This window comes from Lithobates pipiens, unplaced genomic scaffold, assembly GCF_037356315.1.
Source record: "Lithobates pipiens isolate NorthernLeopardFrog02 unplaced genomic scaffold, aLitPip1_a1.2 Scaffold_8, whole genome shotgun sequence".
In the NCBI taxonomy this organism is placed as follows: domain Eukaryota; kingdom Metazoa; phylum Chordata; class Amphibia; order Anura; family Ranidae; genus Lithobates; species Lithobates pipiens.
In genome coordinates this window covers 52,912,274-52,931,311 of record NW_027507903.1, presented here as the reverse complement: position 1 = coordinate 52,931,311, position 19,038 = coordinate 52,912,274, and the positions used below count along the sequence as shown (strand labels likewise).

The following is a 19,038-nucleotide window of genomic DNA, read 5'->3' as shown; positions in this document are numbered from 1 at the left end:
AAGAGGCCCTTGTCCTCATCAACATGGGGACAAGGTGCTTTGGGGTGGGGGCGCTCACTCGTCCCCACCCCCTTTCCTGGCCGGCCGGGTAGCGTGCTCGGATAAGGGTCTGATGTGGACCTGGGGGGGACCCCCACGCCGATTTTTGGGCGTAGGGATTCCCCTTTAAGTCCATACCAGGTGACTGGGCCAGCGATGCCTCCTTCGCTGGCCCCGGCTACCTGGAGACGCGCTCAAAATGAGCTGACTTTTCTCCGCGTGGGAAAAGTCCGCTCATTTCAAAAGTACAACGGACTAGCACACACACGGCCGTACTGTCCGCCGAAAAGCGAGTCCGGCGGACATATTGGAGTGCAAAAATACTTTCTTAGTCCGCCGGACTTTTGGGTAATCCATCGCTGGCCCCGGCTACCTGGAGACGCGCTCAAAATGAGCGGACTTTCCTCCACGCGTGTGGGCGAGTCCGTTCATTTCAAAAGTACAGTGGATAGTCTGGAGGACTTAGTACGCTGTATTAGTTCGCTGAAAAAGTGCCGTGTGGGGGCAAGTAGCTAGTTCGGAAAGTCCGGCGGGAAGACCGCCAGACTAAGTCCGCCGGATAGTCGGCTACGTGTGTACGCGGCATAAGTCTGGGTTTGGAGATGTTTATGTTCATTGCTTCAAACTTCCCTACATCGATCTTATAGTTCGAAAGAGATGCATAGTGTTGTAATTCTCACAGAACAATGGGGGCATAACTTTTTCTACTAACTTACATATGTCATTCAAATTTCACAGTTGGTAGAATATCTCTCAGGTGGTGGCCCATCCATTAGGGGGTGCCCAGGCACTGCCCCCTCTCTCCTTTCCCCTATATGGTAATGGATAAATTCATGCTTAGCACGAAATTTCCATGGCCACCGTGGCCACCCCCTATTCATGCGTCCGGCCTCTTTTGGGTCGCCAGGTACATGAATTATAGCGGCCATGTTTTTTTAAGCACCTGATTAGAGCCATAGCCTCTAATAGACTTCAAAATAGGGTGGGCCCGGGACACTGAGGATGCGTCCGGAGCCCACCCAGGTGTGTTGCAACAGCAAATTAATATTCGCTGTAGCAACACTGATTCTCCTCCCAGACAATCAGGAAGTGGGACTGATCATGCGATTGGCTGAAAGGACAGGCAATTCTATTGGATGCAAGAGGAGGGGAAGAGACGCACAACAGAAGCGAAGAAGATAAGAGCTGTCCGGTCCCCGCTGATGCCTGGTCCCTGCTGCAGCAGCATGGATGTCCAGTCCCCGCTGCCACTGCATGGATGCCTGTCCCTGGCGCCGCTGCATGGATGCCCGGTCCCCGCCACCGCTGCATGGATGCCCAGTCCAGGTCGCTGCTGCATGGATGCCAAGTCCCCGCCGCCTAGATAGTGTAAGTGCCGGTGGACTGACCGGCGGACAGCAGGTCGGTTGTTTGCCACCCCCCAAACAAATAAACACCAGCCACCACTGATAACTCTTCTTTTTATTATATTTCATTGCAGGTAAAAAATGGATTTCATTATAAAAGAAGAGAAGTTACTATAGAGGATGAGTTGCTCTACCAACACATGAAATGTGAACGAACTATGTAAATTCCAAAAAATTCTAAATCTTTTGTCAGCTTTTGCATTTTATTTCAGTACATCCCTCATATTATGCAGTTTACCGTGAACCTGTATTATAATAAGAAAGTTCAGGTTATAGTAAACATAATTTATTTACATTTAAATTGTCAGAAAGTATTCAAAAATGTGTTTAATTTGTGATGAATGCTTTTGCTATATTTCAAGTGAGACCCTGAAAGTGGTATTAAACCTTAGACCAAAATTTTAATTTACTGCAGCTTATCAATCATTAGATGTGGTGTTGGCATTTTTGGTGGGAGGTCTTCACCTCATAATCTGGCCAATAACACATCTCCTGTGTTAGACTGCCCTCACCCTGGATGAAGGAGCACAAGGGGCACATTCGGACAGCAGCATTGTCAGTCTGATGGGAGGGGAGTGTTAAGGGGCAAGCAGATTTAGATACATAGTTGAAGCCAAACTCCAGCTAATACTTTATAAAGAGTTACAGCAGTTTCCTGTTGGTATAAAGGTTTTTTTCATAAATAAATAAAAGCTGTTTATTATAAGCACTCCTGTCAGTGGTAAATGGTTTGTCTCATCCCTGTAACTGATACATCTGCAAGAGAGCTTGTTCTTTTAAAAACAACAACAGACTTGTTGTGTGATGGACCCCCATACTCAAAAAGAGTATCTCTGCCATAAAAGCTTCCTTGCCCGGTACCAGCACCATCCAAGACGCTTAGCTCACCCATTCATTTGTCGAGACATCAGTGTAGGGTGAAGAGAAGCATAAGACTATTTATTCAAACACAGGCACAAAGAGATATACACTCGAGGACAATCCCCCCTTCTTTGCATAACGACACAGGGCGAGGTAAACTTCACCTCCTCCAGTAACATGACACACAGTTGTATTCAACTTTCCAGCAGTAGACCGTCTGTGGGAGGGGCTGCTGGAGAAACCCCCCTCCTCTCTAGCATCTAATCGAGATACACATATACATCCCATAATACTTTGCTGCCAAGGCAGACAGAAGCAATAGAACAATGGGATACAGGCACTTAACAAACACATAACAACCCCCACCTCAAACTATCTAGCAATAGTCTGAGACGAAAGGTGGAATTTATCTTCATATATTTCCTGGGGGATATTGTTCAGAAATATTACTGTCCCAAGTGAAAAGGCCCATTCATTCTTTCAACACAAATCACATATATAAGACCCAGGATAACAGGGGTAAAAGGAAATGCTGAGTCTGGTGTGGTTGTACAGTGAGTCTGGTTAGTGTCCCTAATAGACACAGGGTTACTTACACATAGGAGGGGCCGAGATAGCTGGGCAAGGAGTTTCCCGACCTCTCTAAGGTAAGTTGTGTTCCACAAGCCCCCTGCCCAAAGTGACTCCTGCCACACATCTCTCCTTTTGGCAGAAGACTAACACAGAAGGAGACCCCAGATGGGTTGATATTGAAGTTAGTCCGAAGTTCCAGTCCCCAAATGTCTGTACCCACACAGTACCCCAAACAAATTGTCCCAAACAGAGTGTTACTTTGCCTCTCTTGTAGAACAGTAAATGGAGTTTTGAGGCAAAAAAAGGTTTCAATCAACATTGAATTAACCAAAAATAGAAAATGTGTTTATTACATAGATGCTATAAAACTATTCAAAACCCTGGGGCAAAGTCAGCCCTGTGGTCACAGTACAAAATAATTGTATGTAGAGGTTGCCTCTACATGTTTCCCCACAAATGTGGCTTCTTCTGGAGCTTTTGTAGGATCTTTTTAATACAATTTCACTAAAACAAATGTAGCGGCGGCTCCTGAAGAGCACGCGCTATGCATTTTTTCAAAGTTAAGGTTATACCTAAACTGCAGTTTGGTTTGGGTAAAATTGTATAAATTTGGACTTCAGCATCAGTCTGACTGGACTATGAGATGTTCAGCCTGGCCACAGGGGGGCACTGTCTCTTCTGGCAGGCATGGAACCATGGTCTGGTTAGGTGCTTAAGTTACTCTCTCTCGGAGCCTGCCCAGTGGGAGTGGCGCTCTTGCTGTGCTTTCTGGGAGAGGGTATTTAAGATGCGGACGTCACGTGGTTCGGGGTTCCGGTCCAAAATGATGTCCTGGTCCTCCTGATCAGCCCCCAGGAAGGCTATGGCCTGGGGTGCGGATCCACCCGATCTTGATGTCTCGGGGCTGGCTAGCCTGAGGCAAGGAAACTAAAGGAGGATTCTGAGGTGGTTGGGTGCCGTCTCCAGTTTGGGAGAGACTCAGTGACTTCAAGCATTCCAGGGGAGGACTCTTCAGAAGAAGACCACGTATGGTCTGGTTTCTTAGTAAGAGCCTGGAAGGGCTGGAGTACCCAAGAGAATCCGGTCTTGTGGATATCGCCAAGCTGGCTCAAAAATCCAGATATCCTACGGGTGTTCTTCAAGTTTAGTTTCCCTATGTGTTCTACAACAATGTCTGTGGCAGAGACATTATCTTGTATGTTCTACAACAACATCTGTGGCAGAGACTTGTTCCTGAGTAAGCACCTTGTTGGCTGCTAGGCCTTGTGAGAGAAGGATTGTCCAACTTGAGTGAACATCCAGTTGCAAATGGCTATTCTCTGGACGCAGTCAAAGTAAGCAAGTTCTTCAACATTTTGACTTGGACACTAAGAGTACCTTAACTTCCTTTCCAACCCTCTGATCCCAATTTAAGAGACTGTTCATTGTCTACGTTTTTTGCAAATAAAATCCATTCAAGTGGATCTGTTGTCAGTCTCTCAAGTTATTGGGCCATCTACCGCAGGACACCCCTAGACGTGGAGCAAGTAAAGTAGAAGGTAACGGTAAGCCAAAATCTAACCAGCAGCTCCTTCAGGGGTAGTGCTACACAAAGAAAAAAATAAAATCCAAGATGGCCTTGATGTGTCCGCGCATGCGCGGTAGGGTGCCACGAACGGCCACACACATACTAGCCACAGATTACCATTAGATTGCTCCCTCCCAGCAGTGATGTCAAACTCAGCTGGGATTGATATGAAGTATATAAGAGCTTTTCTTTATGGGATTCATTGCTGTGGCCACTCATCCTGCTATCAGTGAGGCTTTAATACCTGTTCAAAAGTAAGTAACTGTTCTATCTCACTCCAGCAGTAAGATCTCTGGTATTTGAGGGTCATTAATGATTATTGTAAATCTCTTTTAGGGGTCAATCCCTTGGGTGGATCAATTATTGTGTTGATCTCCCCAATTTTAACAGGTGTCTTATTAATACTGAACTAAGGAACAGGGGCAAGTTGATGGAGGGGAAGTGCTCAAGTAAGAACTGTTTTTCAGTCTATCAGAATCAAGATTGAGACACTGGTTTGATCAATTGGAGAAATTATTATGTGTAATAAATTCCATTCTTAAATTGCACAAGTTCCCTGAAATTTGCCATCGCTGTGTGAAGCTTGCATTAAGAAATAGGATGAGAATATTGATCCATCAAATTTGTCAAGTTTTTACAGAAATAACTGGTCAGGCATATATTACGATTGGATTGGATTTCAGATGATCTAGGCAATATTAGCAATGACCAATTTATTTATATGAATTTGCGGGTTTAATTGTGGGGCAATTGTTTTTCCCTCACTTTTTCTGGCACAGCCATCCCTCATTGGACCTTTTTGGAGGGTTTTGGGTATTATCTGGAACCGTGATCACCAATTAAGGGTGAGATTGTATCCATCAGATGATCTATATGTGTTGTTAATTATGTAAATATTTTTCGTCAATAGTGACCCTACTGGTCATTATGTGTATAGATTTGTGTTCATTGAATTGTGAAATTATTAAAAAGGTCCTACAAAGCTCCAGAAGAAGCCACGTTTGTGGTGAAACATGCAGAGGTAGCCATTCTTTTTTACTGTGACAACAGGGCTGACTTTTCCCCAGTGTTTTAAGTAGTTTTATAGCATCTATGTAGTAAATACATTTTCTATTTGTGGTTAATTCAGTGTTGAGTGAAACCTTTTTTTGCACCTCAAAACTCCATTTACTGCTCTTTGGGTATTTTTTGTCATATTTAAAGGAGGTGGTGCATATATTAAGATCTCCAAGTTCCAATACCAATACACTGATGACACACAGGTGTATTCAACTTTTCAGCAGTAGACCCTCTTTGGGAGGGGCTGCTGGAGAAACCCCCCTATCCTCTAGCATCTAATCCACATACACATATTCATCCCATAATACTTTGCTCCCAAGGCAGACAGAAACAGATAATAGAACAATGGGAAATAGGCGCTTAACAAATACATAACAACCCCCACCTCAAACTATCGAGCAGTGGTCTCAGACGAAAGGTGGAATTTATCTTTATATATTTCTTGAGGGATATTGTTCAGAAATAGTGAAAAGTGAAAGAGCCCCTTCATTCTTTCAACACAAACCACGCATATAAGACCCAGGTGTCAGAAACCGTGAATCAGGCTGAGACAGAAGTACAGTCAAATCACACTTGTTTACGAATAACAATAGAAAGAAGGAAGGGCTGAGCCCAGCCCTGACACCAGGATAACAGGGGTAAAAATAAAATTGTGGTTGTACGGTGAGTTAGTGTAGACCTGACTGGGGTTCTCAATCACCCTGTGCTCCTAATAGACACAGGGTAGCTCACATATAGGAAGGGGCCGGGGGAGCTGGACTAGGAGATTCCTAACCTCTCTAAGGTAAGCTGTGTTCCACATGCCCCCACCCCCCACCCAAAGTGACTCCCGTCACAATTAGAATCAGGGTTTTTTCAGAATCATACTTATCTAGGTGAATGCAACCTTGATCCGATGCTGCATCTGCCCCCCGGCGGCCCCAAGACTTTGAGCTGAGCGATAACACTGCCGATCACTTGGTTCTCAGGGCTTCCTGAGCACAGAGCTTATGACTGTCAGTCAGCAGCTATTTGCTCTGCCCACCCCCCCCCCCCCCCGCGCTCATTGGAGCGCTAGGCTGTGGAGGGGGCAGAAGCATTCAGCTCAGGCTCTCAGCGAGCTGAGAGCCTGACCCGGGTGCCAGTCCAGGTATATGGAACAAGATCTTTCCTGAGCCTGGACAAGCTCTGTGACATCAGCTGACAGTGAGTTTTAGCCTGCCATTTTTCTGAAAATGGGTCACAGGAGTGCAGAACAAACTGCGATCCACAGCAGGAGTACAGCCAATTGAGCTTTGGCTGTATTTTTCCTTTAAGACCACTGACACCAATGATGGGGTTTCTTCTTCATTCACTGACATTAATAATGATGGTTAGTCTTGCACCCACTGACTAGCAATGTAATGAATACTATGAGGTTTATTTACTAAAACTGGAGAGTGCAAAATCTGGTGCAGCTGTGCATTGTAGCCAATCAGCTTCTAACAGCAGCTTGTTCAATTAAGCTTTGACAAAAAAAAATGGAAGCTGATTGGTTTCTATGCAGAGCTGCACCAGATTTAGTACAGTCCAGTTTTAGTAAATCAACCCCTGTTTCACATACTACACAAGGAACTACTGTATCTTCTGTAGCGCCAGTACTCCTAACGAGTACTATATGTTAAATTTAGTTTTTTGCGCAAAACTGTAATAAGTTTTGGGGCTAATTGTGCTAAATTGTGCTTTGGCATCAGTTTGGCTGGGCTGTATAGAAGTCATAGGTGGGGTTGTACACCTGTGGGAGGCTGGAGAACACAGTCTGGTTGGACGCATTGGGTACCAATCTTTATCTCAGAACCAATCAGTGGGAGTTTGTCTCACTGCGTAATCAAGGAAGGGTTACTTAAGGTGCTGAAGTCATGTGGTTCAGGTTTCCGGTCCAAAAGTTGTTGCTGACTCCATGGTCCTAGTCCTCCTGACCAGTCCCCAGGGGCCCTCATGGCCTGAGGTGCAGATCCATCCGTTTCAGAGCCTCAGAACTGGCTAGTTTGAGGCGCAGTAACTGGAAGGAGGATTCTAAGGTGTTCAAGGTTGGGTGCTCAGTAAGAGCCTGGAAGCAGAGCTGCCATGGACACTGACTGAATCCACAATTCTTATGGTATCGCCGGACCAGCTGAAAGATTCTGGTACAGTAAGAAAAGTTCCTACTTCTACCCTTCCAGTTGTAACTAAGTTTCCAAGTTTCCAACCAAGTCTGCTTGAAAGACTTTGAAAAGCTAGGATTACCTGTTGGCTGCTAAACCCAAAGCTTAAGGATTTATCCAACAGTCGAGTTGCGAGCGGCTGTTCCCTGGACTGTGTACATAGAGAGAGACTTTGATTGAAGTCAACAGTTTCAAGCACCTGGGCTAAACTCTACACTGATACCCTCTATTCCCAACTTAGAGACTGAGTTTGTTCAACCGTTTTATGCAAAATAAAAATCCTAACAAGGAATTCAGGTGTCAGACTCTACAAATTACTGGGTTATCAACCCTGGGAACCCCTAGACAAGACCAATGAGTACAAGCTGGAGGAGGTAATCGGTAAGCCCAGAAAATTCAGCAGCTCCTTCGGGGGTAAGTGCTACATGTGGGGGCTCATAGTCCAGGATTTGCCATTACCTCCCGCAACAGAGAAAGACATACATGTGAGTTGTTACATGTGACTTTAATGGAATAGAGGGTAAAGTTTTTGAACTACGCCATCTTACTAAGGTAGAGACTTTCACTGTGGTGCGTAAGCGTGGGAGGAGCTTTACAAAAAGCCCGCAAAATTGTGCAACCAGAGGAACCGGTGGGAGGAGTCTATGCCTGTTTCGTCTTCCAGCGCGAGGCACCGCGTGAGTGTGTCGCAGGAAGAGAGTGGAGTTGGTCACGCTTGCTGAAGCTGCAATTAGGTTTCGTGTTCCTGGTGTGCCATCTGTTCCAAGACCTAGGATGCCATCTGTTAGAGGTCCTACCAGTATACAGATGACTGGCACCGTATTGACAGACACAGGAATCCGCCTGCTGCCGCGGGGCGGTTCATACTTTATACCACTGGGGATGTTGAGGCCCTCGGTACACTTTGTGAAGGTTGTGATGTCCTGATCGTTAGTCCTTGGCCGTTTGCTCTCTGTCGGAGGTGCAGGGACTATGCTTTTAAAGTGGAGCAGCCTACCGAATCGCCTCAGGCCTACCATATGGACTGGGTCACGGGTGTGGCAACCGAGGAGACTATCGTCTATGCTCCAGCCATGAGGCCTACTGTTCCGGCTTCATCCACTGTTGCTGGTGCCCTAAACAAGGACATTGCTTCTTCTCGGGTCAGAGAATCTACTCCCGAGGTCATGGATACAGCTTCGTCCACTACCATGCCTGCTCTAGAGAGAGTGGGTCCGTCAAAGCCTTCCCATAATTGCAAGAAAGGACCACACCCCAGTCCGGTTGCCGTTCATCGGAAGAAAGCAATCACCCCTGAGAAATCAACCCAAATTACTGGTGAGCAACCTGGGGAACATGTGGGCAAAGAAACTGAAGGGGGTTATGTGTTAGAGGAGGAATCACTAGACTCTGATTTAGATTCCTCGTATACCTCTTCTGAAGCTGAGAATGTTGAGGAACTGTTTGACGGAATGTCTCAAGAACTGTTGTGTGCATGTGGGGATGATGTGGCCGCTACCTGTGCTGACATTTTGGGCTGGCTAGCCCTTACCTCAGGGGACGCAACGCCACAAGCGGAGATCCTATCTGTGAGTAGTGCATTGTTGCCAAAACCTGTGAACTTACCAACGCTTACAAAGGATGCTAAAGCCCTAGTGAAAAAGTCTCCGAACTCTTGCATACCCCCTGGGGATGGAACTGCTCGCAATTTGCCGAGACTAGCCAGGTCTCAGAGACTTTTGAACAAGCGAGTGGCAACAGAGTATGGACTTGAATTTCCTTATGTGCCCAGGGAAATCATGGACATTATTGAGGAAAATTGTGAGAAGTGGTATGCAGAAGATGTCTACTACTTTAAAGTCCCAAAGCCACTTCGTAAGAAGGTATTCTTCCGGGAACTGTATGAACGTTTTCTTGGATGTCTACAACATTGAAGCTATGGTCGGCACATTTATGCAAAGTGGTCATTTGCAGGCCAGATAAAGACAGTGCCGTAGACTTTATCACAACCGTGGATTAACATGGAAAAGACTTCGTTTTGCCAGATCCCGGTTTTACTGGTGAACCGTTTTTTTGGACTGAGCCTTTGATTGCAAAAAAGAGTACTTCTTGCTCTTCATTGCATTCTTCTTAAAAAGTATAAGAACTGTGGGTATTTTAGGCAGGTCAGCTAGTGAGAGGGCTGCGTGTCAAGATTACCAGCTAGGTCACAGTACTTATCTTAAAGAAAAGGACTTGTAGTTACAGTGGCTCTGACCACTAGGTGGCATGGGCCAGCACAAATCACTGTGGTTCTTAGTTATTTTAGAGAAAAGCAAAATTTAAGTACTAAGTCATTTTAGGAAAAAGAAAAAGTTTTGAACTTAGAGAAGAGGATTCTGTTGAGTCTGGGATAGAATTCTGCTCTCTAATAAATAGTGTAATGTGTTGTATTGCTGTTGTGTTCTTTTTCAGGATTCACCGAGATCGTCTTTCAAGCTGCCAGAGAGTGGGTGGTGTAGATAGATTTTGGGTGGTGCGTGCATATTCTGCTGATGTGAAATGTTTTACTGTGAAAAATCTTATACCTGTTATTACCTTTCCCTTTTCTTCCCCTTTCCAACACCTTTAAACGCTCAGGTTCTTAACCACATTTTTTTGTAGTGTTAGGAAGTTCTTCTCCTTAGAGACAATGAGGACATTGTCTCAATGACCGAGGGGCGTGTGTAGCGCCGGTACTCCTAACGAGTACGTGCTATATGTTAAATTTAGTTTTTTGCCCAAAACTGTAATCAGTTTTGGGGCTAATTGTGCTAAATTGTACTTTGGCATCAGTTTGGCTGGGCTGTATAGAAGTTCTGCTTGGTCATAGGTGGGGTTGTACACCTGTGGGAGGCTGGAGAACACAGTCTGGTTGGACGCATTGGGTACCAATCTTTATCTCGGAACCAATCAATGGGAGTTTGTCTCACTGCGTAATCCGGGAAGGGGTACTTAAGGTGCTAAAGTCACGTAGTTCGGGTTCCGGTCCAGAATTTGATGCTGACTCCATGGTCCTGGTCCTCCTGACCAGCCCCCAGGGGCCCTCATGGCCTGGGGTGCAGGTCCATCAGTTTCCAAGCCTAAGAACTGGCTAGTTCGAGGCGCAGTAACTGGAAGGAGGATTCTAAGGTGTTCCGGTGCCGTCTCAGGGTTTGGAGAGGCCCAGCAACTCTACACGCGACCAGGGGAGGACTCTTCATTAAGAGAGCCACGCACAAGGCTGGCTGCTCAGTAAGAGCCTGGAAGCAGAGCTGCCATGGACATTGATTGAATCCACAATTCTTACGGTATCGCTGGACCGGCTGAAAGATTCTGGCACAGTAAGAAAAGTTCCTACTTCTACCCTTCCAGTTGTAACTAAGTTTCAAAGTTTCCAACCAAGTCTGCGTGAAAGACTTTGAAAAGCTAGAATTACCTGTTGGCTGCTAAACCCAAAAGCTTAATGTAAAACGAGAAACAAGGGGGGGAGGTGACTAACCTCAACGGGACTTTTACCGGTATCATATAATAACCAAAAGAAAAAATCAAATAACAATCATTCAAAAAGATTTCTTAGAGAAGAAGAAAGATGGTTATTTTATATAGAGACAATTTTTATTATACAAAAAACATCAAATTTTTGTTAAAAACACAAAAATACATGATTATTTCCATACAGTACATTCGGATCAGGAAAGAACACTGATAAATTCGATCAAAATAACGAGGTGCTCGACATGTTTCACTCATAAGGCGAGTTTCTTCAGGAGCTTTGGATACTTTAAATAAATGTACAACTGCATGAAAAAGAAGGATATATAGAACAAAATAAAGATTAAATAGTACATTGTATCATTGTATAGAATAGACTGGTGGGCAAGACAAACAAACACACCAATTAAACTAATTGCTAATTACATAGGATTGTTATAGATTAAATATATGCATGTAAAGAAAAGGGGAAACAAAACAGGTTGGTCAATAATCGAGAAGACTGAGGGGTCATACACTCACCCAGTGTGTATTCACATATCTGAAGGAGATCACATAGTGTACTGCAGTATGGAAATCCTCAATAAAAATGGAGAAATAAGGAAAAGACACCCAGTTCAAAAGGGCCTGTAAGGAGGTGCTTCAAATAGCGGTTTACAAATATGCTGAAAGAAGAAAGAAAAAAGATTTCCAAAGTGGATTAGGAAAACTAAAGTATGTGCTAACAAAAGGTCGCTCAAATTTTGCAACTTCAAGAGTTGCATAGGTTAGTGTATGATTTGAGTAATAAATTCAGAGTTAACTACCTGATCAGATCCACATTGAAAAGCCTGAAAATATGTCAGGGAATCCGAAAAAAGCCAAAGGTGTAACAGCTGGTGTCCAGAATAATCAATGGAGAGTATCATCCTATTCAATTGCACAGCAGGTAGAAAAGTGCTTGATGTTCACATAGGGCTAGCGAATCTGGTCTGCATAAAAGAGACAGACCAGCAAACAAAGCCAGAAATTAGTTACATTACACAGTGTTGCTGAAGTTCAGTATCAAATGTGAGGCTGAAGCCTTAATATACCAGAGAGACCTCAAACATACCTGTTAGCACAGACAGAATAACCAATGTCAAAACCTCCACTGAGAGAGAGTAAGGCAGACAAGCTGCTGCCTTATGAAGCCCTCCTCCCAAATTAGCAGGCGTCTGGGAACGCCCCCGATGGGCGGGCGGAAATACTATCCACAGCTGAGTCTCGGAAGGAACCGAGGGGCCATTTTGGAAAGTCCACAAAGCCATCCACAGTGATGGCAAAGAGGAAACTTCCCAAAATACACCTACCTACGTTCTGTGTACAAACGGAGACACAGAATAAGCCACATACACTGGGGGAATCTAAAGAAAACTGTGCATAGATTAGAATGAAAGAGCAGTGAGAGGAAAAGCCAGGTAGTGAGAGTGTTACATTCCTAAGCTCTGATGCTGAACATCAGTGGAAAGGAACAATACCGCTGTCCAAATCATCTGCTCATTGATTACTAACAGTGAAGGACAGTGATCCACCTTCATTGAGGAGCATATAAAGCTGCTTCTATATGAAGGGGAGACTGTCCTATACTATGAGACATTATAGTAGCCAACCCAGTGCAGAACAAAAAAGGGGACTTATATACATACAGCTAAGTTCCAATGGATCAGGTTGGCACGGGTCTGTCGTAAAGCCCGGGGCGCCCATACAGGCTTCAATTCTAGGGTGTCTCATCCTTATATTTCTGAAGTTTAAATTTTAAAGATATTCTTAAAAATAGAGTATATAACCAAATAAATTAAGGCTAGAATAAGATAGCAGAGAATTTATCTCACTCTAAAGTGACACAATTACTGCCAGGTGAGTATTTAAAGATACCCCAGTCTCTCGATTAATCGACAATTGAGTCATGTAAATTTATACATAAGTGCATAAAAGCGCATCTAATCAATAACAGAGGAAAAGAAGCAGAAAAAGAAAAATTCAGAATAGAATTGAATAAAATAAAAAAAAAAAAAAAGGAAAGAAAAAGAGAAAGAAAAAATCAAGGAGAAATAATATAAACCTCAGAGAAAAGGTTTGTAGCTTAATGAGTCATTCAAGCCAGGGGCATGGGTAGCCCCTAAGGTGTAAATCCATCGAGCCTCATTTTGTAAAAGTATACGATCAAAGTTACCACCCCTCTCACCTGGGGGATATGTTTCCAGTGCAAAAAAGTGCATGCAAGTCTCGTCAAATGCATGAAACAGACCCATGTGCCTGCTAATGGGTGTCTCCATTTTTTTAGCACGAACAAGGGATACATGGTCCCTAATTCGGCAAAAAAACGGACGTTTGGTCTTTCCTACATAATAAGCCCCACAGTTGCACATCATAAGGTAAACAATACCAATCGACTGACAGGTGGCTAGAAATTTCGGTTTGTAAATTTGACCATTAGGCAACATTATGTGTCTAGAGGCAAATAGAAAACGGCAGTAATTACACCTATGGCAAAGTCTAGTGCCCATGTCCCTATTTTTTGTTGTTATTTTCGCTTTTGCCGGAATATAATGACTCCGGACCAACTTGTCACGGAGTGATTGAGGCCGTCTGTATGTAATAGATGGGCCATCTCCAACAAACTTGCAGATTTTAGGGTCTGCACGTAGCAGGTACCAATACTTGTTTAAAATATTACGTACCTGCTGATGTTGCCCCGAAAAGCGTGTAATCACTCGAGTCTGGACATTGTCTTTGGGAGTTTTATTGCCATAGATCAATGTAGATCTAGTTTGTTTTTTTGCCTTAAGATAAGAGCGCTTGAGACACTTATGGCTGTAGCCACGTTGCCGCAAACGTTCCTGTAATAGTTTAGCCTCTCTCTCGAAAAGTTCATCACTGCTACAATTTCTTCTAACCCTGAGATATTGACTGTAAGGTATACTGGACACCAAAGGAGGGGGGTGGGAACTGGTAGCGTGTAGTACCGTATTAGCTGCGGAGGGTTTACGGAAAAGAGTGGACCCCAGGCTTCCATCAGAATTGATGAAAATCTGGAGATCCAGAAAAGTAAGGGAGGTTTGGCTCCTCTCCAACGTAAATTTCAAATTAAATTCATTGATTTTCAAATTTTCAAAGAAAATCAGAAGATCCCCCTCGGTTCCTGTCCAGACAAAGAAAATATCGTCTATGTAGCGCCTCCAGATTGGAATCTGATCAAAGGCACCACGCAGACTTTCCTGTGCAAGAAGGTGACGCTCCCACCCCCCCAGGTACAGGTTGGCATACGATGGGGCACATTTGGTCCCCATCGCAACCCCCTGCACCTGGAGGTAATGGGAGCCACCGAACATGAATATGTTGTTCTCCAAAATGAACCTAAGGAGATTCAATATGAAATTAGAATATAGGGGGGTACAGTTGCCGCCCTCGGAAATGAAAACCTCCACAACTTGAACCCCAGCTAAGTGGGGTATGGAGTTGTAGAGGGCCTCAACATCAAGGGCGACAAGCCATGCATCCTGAGGAACAGATATGCCCTCCAGGGCCTTGAGTAAGTCCAACGTATCCTGTAAATAGGAGGCCAAGCGCTCAACATGAGGACGAAGAAAATCGTCTACAAGCTCGCTGGCCTTCTCAGTTAGACATTCATTACCGGAGACAATGGGGCGTCCAGGCGGTCTGGTAGGGTGTTTGTGGATTTTCGGCAGTACGTACAGGGTGGGAGTTTTGGGTTCTCTGGGGCATAAAAATTCCCAGGTTTGTTTAGTGATCACACCTTGATGATAGGTAGCATTCAACAAGTGTCTAAATTTGTCAATAGTGTATTTAACATGGCTGTCAGGAATTTTCTTGTACCATTCCTTATTAGATAATAGTTGTTTAGCCATGTCTTCGTACTGCCGATTGTCCATCACCACCAAATTACCCCCCTTGTCCGACGGTTTAATTATAATTTGTGTTTGTGATTGCAAGGAGCGGAGGGCTTCTCTTTGCTCACTCGTAAGGTTGGATTTCTCAGAATAGTGCCAACGTGTTTTTTTGATTTCTCCAATTACTTGCTGGGTAAAAGCCCAGATATTGGGATTCCCCTGGAGAGCCGGGAAATTGGTGGATTTGGGTTTATAAGTTTTGACAACTGGAGCCAAAGGAGGAGGGGCAGACAGACGAGGCAGAGGAGGGGAGATGGACAAAGCTTCAGCCTCCAAAAGATCAGTCTCGTCTATGTGGCCCTCCTCCCATAGCTCCATAAGTTCCTCCATTGCCTTTATATCATTAAGACTCATTCCCTGCCAAAGTGAATTGGCAGGTTTAGAGGTATTAATTTCTAACTGAGGTTTGTCATATAAAACCCTGAACATAAGTTTGCGTGCAAATAGGTTAATGTCTTTAACTAACTCAAATTCATCCACATTCTGAGTAGGGCAAAAAGTTAGGCCCAAACTCAGGACAGATAATTGTGCTTCAGTGAGTGGGTAAGAAGAAAGATTAACTACTTCAAAGTGTTTTTGGGAGGTTTGGATTGAGTGAGATTGAGATCTGGTGCTTTCCTCGCGTCGTGAGGGGTTTGGGTGAAGATGGGGGCCGTGCGAAAAATTGGTTCAATAGTGCTATCCCCACCTTTACTGGGGGGTGGTAGTGAAGGGACAGGTACGTTTGGGGTAGTGTCTGAGGGGCCAAAGGTATCTGCCTGGGTTCCTAATTTGGTGCTGTTCGACGATTTAAATAGTGAAGAACGTGTGTTCATCGGTGTGCGCGGGGGATTTGAAAGCCCCTTAAGTTTGGTTTTGTGCGAATTAGTGTTACCGTCATTACGTCTGTGACCCGAAGATTTTCTAACCGAAGTGGCACATTCGGATACCTGAGAGGGAGACAAAGAAAGTAAAGATGAATTGTCAGAATCACTTAGTTCAGGGCAGGTGTTGGTGGAAACCAATTGTTTAAATTTTTTCCCTTTCCTTTTATTGTGGGGGGACCAATTGTAGGCAGTGTCATTGTCATAAGAGAGCTTATCACGCATAAACTTCTTCTCCTTGGTTTGGAGTAGAGTTGCTACATACGATTCTAAGTTAATCTTTAAAGTTTTTTCTCGTTCTGAGAAGGCCGCATCCAAAGTAATGGTTTTATTATCATCATATAATTTTTTTAAATCATTATCAACATTTGTTAGCTCAAGATTGTAATGAGAGCATAATAATTTCATCATTTGTGTTGAGCATAATTGTAAGTTGGATTCCCAAGTATTTTTGAACTCAGGTTCCATTTTTTGAACTGTGGGGAAAATCTGAATTCGAAGTCCCCAAGGTACCATATTATCCTCAATATATTTAGAGAAATACCATTTATTCCAATAGATGCGTGCCTTCTTTTCCAGCATGCGCTGTAATCTGAGAAAAAAACGATCCATAGATAAGCCTCCAGTGGTGCCATTGTGGGACCTATGGAAAGTATCCATAAGTCCCTCAAAGGCTCCTCCACAATAATTGGCCATAGGGAAAAAAAAAAAGAAAAAAAAAGGAGAAAATGAAAAAAGAAAAGTTTGCTACAGAGTAGATGAGCCAGCAACAACAATAAAGTGGGAATAAAATTATGGGTTTGGATAGAAGGCTGCTCTTCGAAAGCAGTGATGGGTGGGTAACACCCTGAGTTTACAAGATTAACAATATGAAGAGAAGCCTACCAAACTGAATGATACCACATCCCAAAATTCAAATGTAAAACGAGAAACAAGGGGGGGAGGTGACTAACCTCAACGGGACTTTTACCGGTATCATATAATAACCAAAAGAAAAAATCAAATAACAATCATTCAAAAAGATTTCTTAGAGAAGAAGAAAGATGGTTATTTTATATAGAGACAATTTTTATTATACAAAAAACATCAAATTTTTGTTAAAAACACAATAAATACATGATTATTTCCATACAGTACATTCGGATCAGGAAAGAACACTGATAAATTCGATCAAAATAACGAGGTGCTCGACATGTTTCACTCATAAGGCGAGTTTCTTCAGGAGCTTTGGATACTTTAAATAAATGTACAACTGCATGAAAAAGAAGGATATATAGAACAAAATAAAGATTAAATAGTACATTGTATCATTGTATAGAATAGACTGGTGGGCAAGACAAACAAACACACCAATTAAACTAATTGCTAATTACATAGGATTGTTATAGATTAAATATATGCATGTAAAGAAAAGGGGAAACAAAACAGGTTGGTCAATAATCGAGAAGACTGAGGGGTCATACACTCACCCAGTGTGTATTCACATATCTGAAGGAGATCACATAGTGTACTGCAGTATGGAAATCCTCAATAAAAATGGAGAAATAAGGAAAAGACACCCAGTTCAAAAGGGCCTGTAAGGAGGTGCTTCAAATAGCGGTTTACAAATATGCTGAAAGAAGAAAGAAAAAAGATTTCCAAAGTGGATTAGGAAAACTAAAGTATGTGCTAACAAAAGGTCGCTCAAATTTTGCAACTTCAAGAGTTGCATAGGTTAGTGTATGATTTGAGTAATAAATTCAGAGTTAACTACCTGATCAGATCCACATTGAAAAGCCTGAAAATATGTCAGGGAATCCGAAAAAAGCCAAAGGTGTAACAGCTGGTGTCCAGAATAATCAATGGAGAGTATCATCCTATTCAATTGCACAGCAGGTAGAAAAGTGCTTGATGTTCACATAGGGCTAGCGAATCTGGTCTGCATAAAAGAGACAGACCAGCAAACAAAGCCTGAACTAAGTGATTCTGACAATTCATCTTTACTTTCTTTGTCTCCCTCTCAGGTATCCGAATGTGCCACTTCGGTTAGAAAATCTTCGGGTCACAGACGTAATGACGGTAACACTAATTCGCACAAAACCAAACTTAAGGGGCTTTCAAATCCCCCGCGCACACCGATGAACACACGTTCTTCACTATTTAAATCGTCGAACAGCACCAAATTAGGAACCCAGGCAGATACCTTTGGCCCCTCAGACACTACCCCAAACGTACCTGTCCCTTCACTACCACCCCCCAGTAAAGGTGGGGATAGCACTATTGAACCAATTTTTCGCACGGCCCCCATCTTCACCCAAACCCCTCACGACGCGAGGAAAGCACCAGATCTCAATCTCACTCAATCCAAACCTCCCAAAAACACTTTGAAGTAGTTAATCTTTCTTCTTACCCACTCACTGAAGCACAATTATCTGTCCTGAGTTTGGGCCTAACTTTTTGCCCTACTCAGAATGTGGATGAATTTGAGTTAGTTAAAGACATTAACCTATTTGCACGCAAACTTATGTTCAGGGTTTTATATGACAAACCTCAGTTAGAAATTAATACCTCTAAACCTGCCAATTCACTTTGGCAGGGAATGAGTCTTAATGATATAAAGGCAATGGAGGAACTTATGGAGCTATGGGAGGAGGGCCACATAGACGAGACTGATCTTTTGGAGGCTGAAGCTTTGTCCATCTCCCCTCCTCTGCCTCGTCTGTCTGCCCCTCCTCCTTTGGCTCCAGTTGTCAAAACTTATAAACCCAAATCCACCAATTTCCCGGCTCTCCAGGGGAATCCCAATATCTGGGCTTTTACCCAGCAAGTAATTGGAGAAATCAAAAAAACACGTTGGCACTATTCTGAGAAATCCAACCTTACGAGTGAGCAAAGAGAAGCCCTCCGCTCCTTGCAATCACAAACACAAATTATAATTAAACCGTCGGACAAGGGGGGTAATTTGGTGGTGATGGACAATCGGCAGTACGAAGACATGGCTAAACAACTATTATCTAATAAGGAATGGTACAAGAAAATTCCTGACAGCCATGTTAAATACACTATTGACAAATTTAGACACTTGTTGAATGCTACCTATCATCAAGGTGTGATCACTAAACAAAC

The 19,038-nt window shown here is 43.5% G+C and overlaps 2 long non-coding RNA genes across 2 annotated transcripts; both read right to left on the bottom strand.

The window, feature by feature from the left end:
• Positions 1 to 11,309: 11,309 nt before the first annotated feature.
• LOC143960441 (uncharacterized) lies at positions 11,310 to 13,074 on the bottom strand. The gene is made up of 4 exons (XR_013270313.1): positions 12,232 to 13,074; positions 11,945 to 12,109; positions 11,661 to 11,803; positions 11,310 to 11,443 (listed from the first exon to the last, which is right to left on the bottom strand). It is a non-coding gene; the product is annotated as an uncharacterized LOC143960441 (long non-coding RNA).
• Positions 13,075 to 17,032: 3,958 nt separating this feature from the next.
• LOC143964477 (uncharacterized) lies at positions 17,033 to 17,872 on the bottom strand. Its single transcript, XR_013271146.1, has 3 exons — positions 17,687 to 17,872; positions 17,403 to 17,545; positions 17,033 to 17,185 (listed from the first exon to the last, which is right to left on the bottom strand). It is a non-coding gene; the product is annotated as an uncharacterized LOC143964477 (long non-coding RNA).
• Positions 17,873 to 19,038: the final 1,166 nt, after the last annotated feature.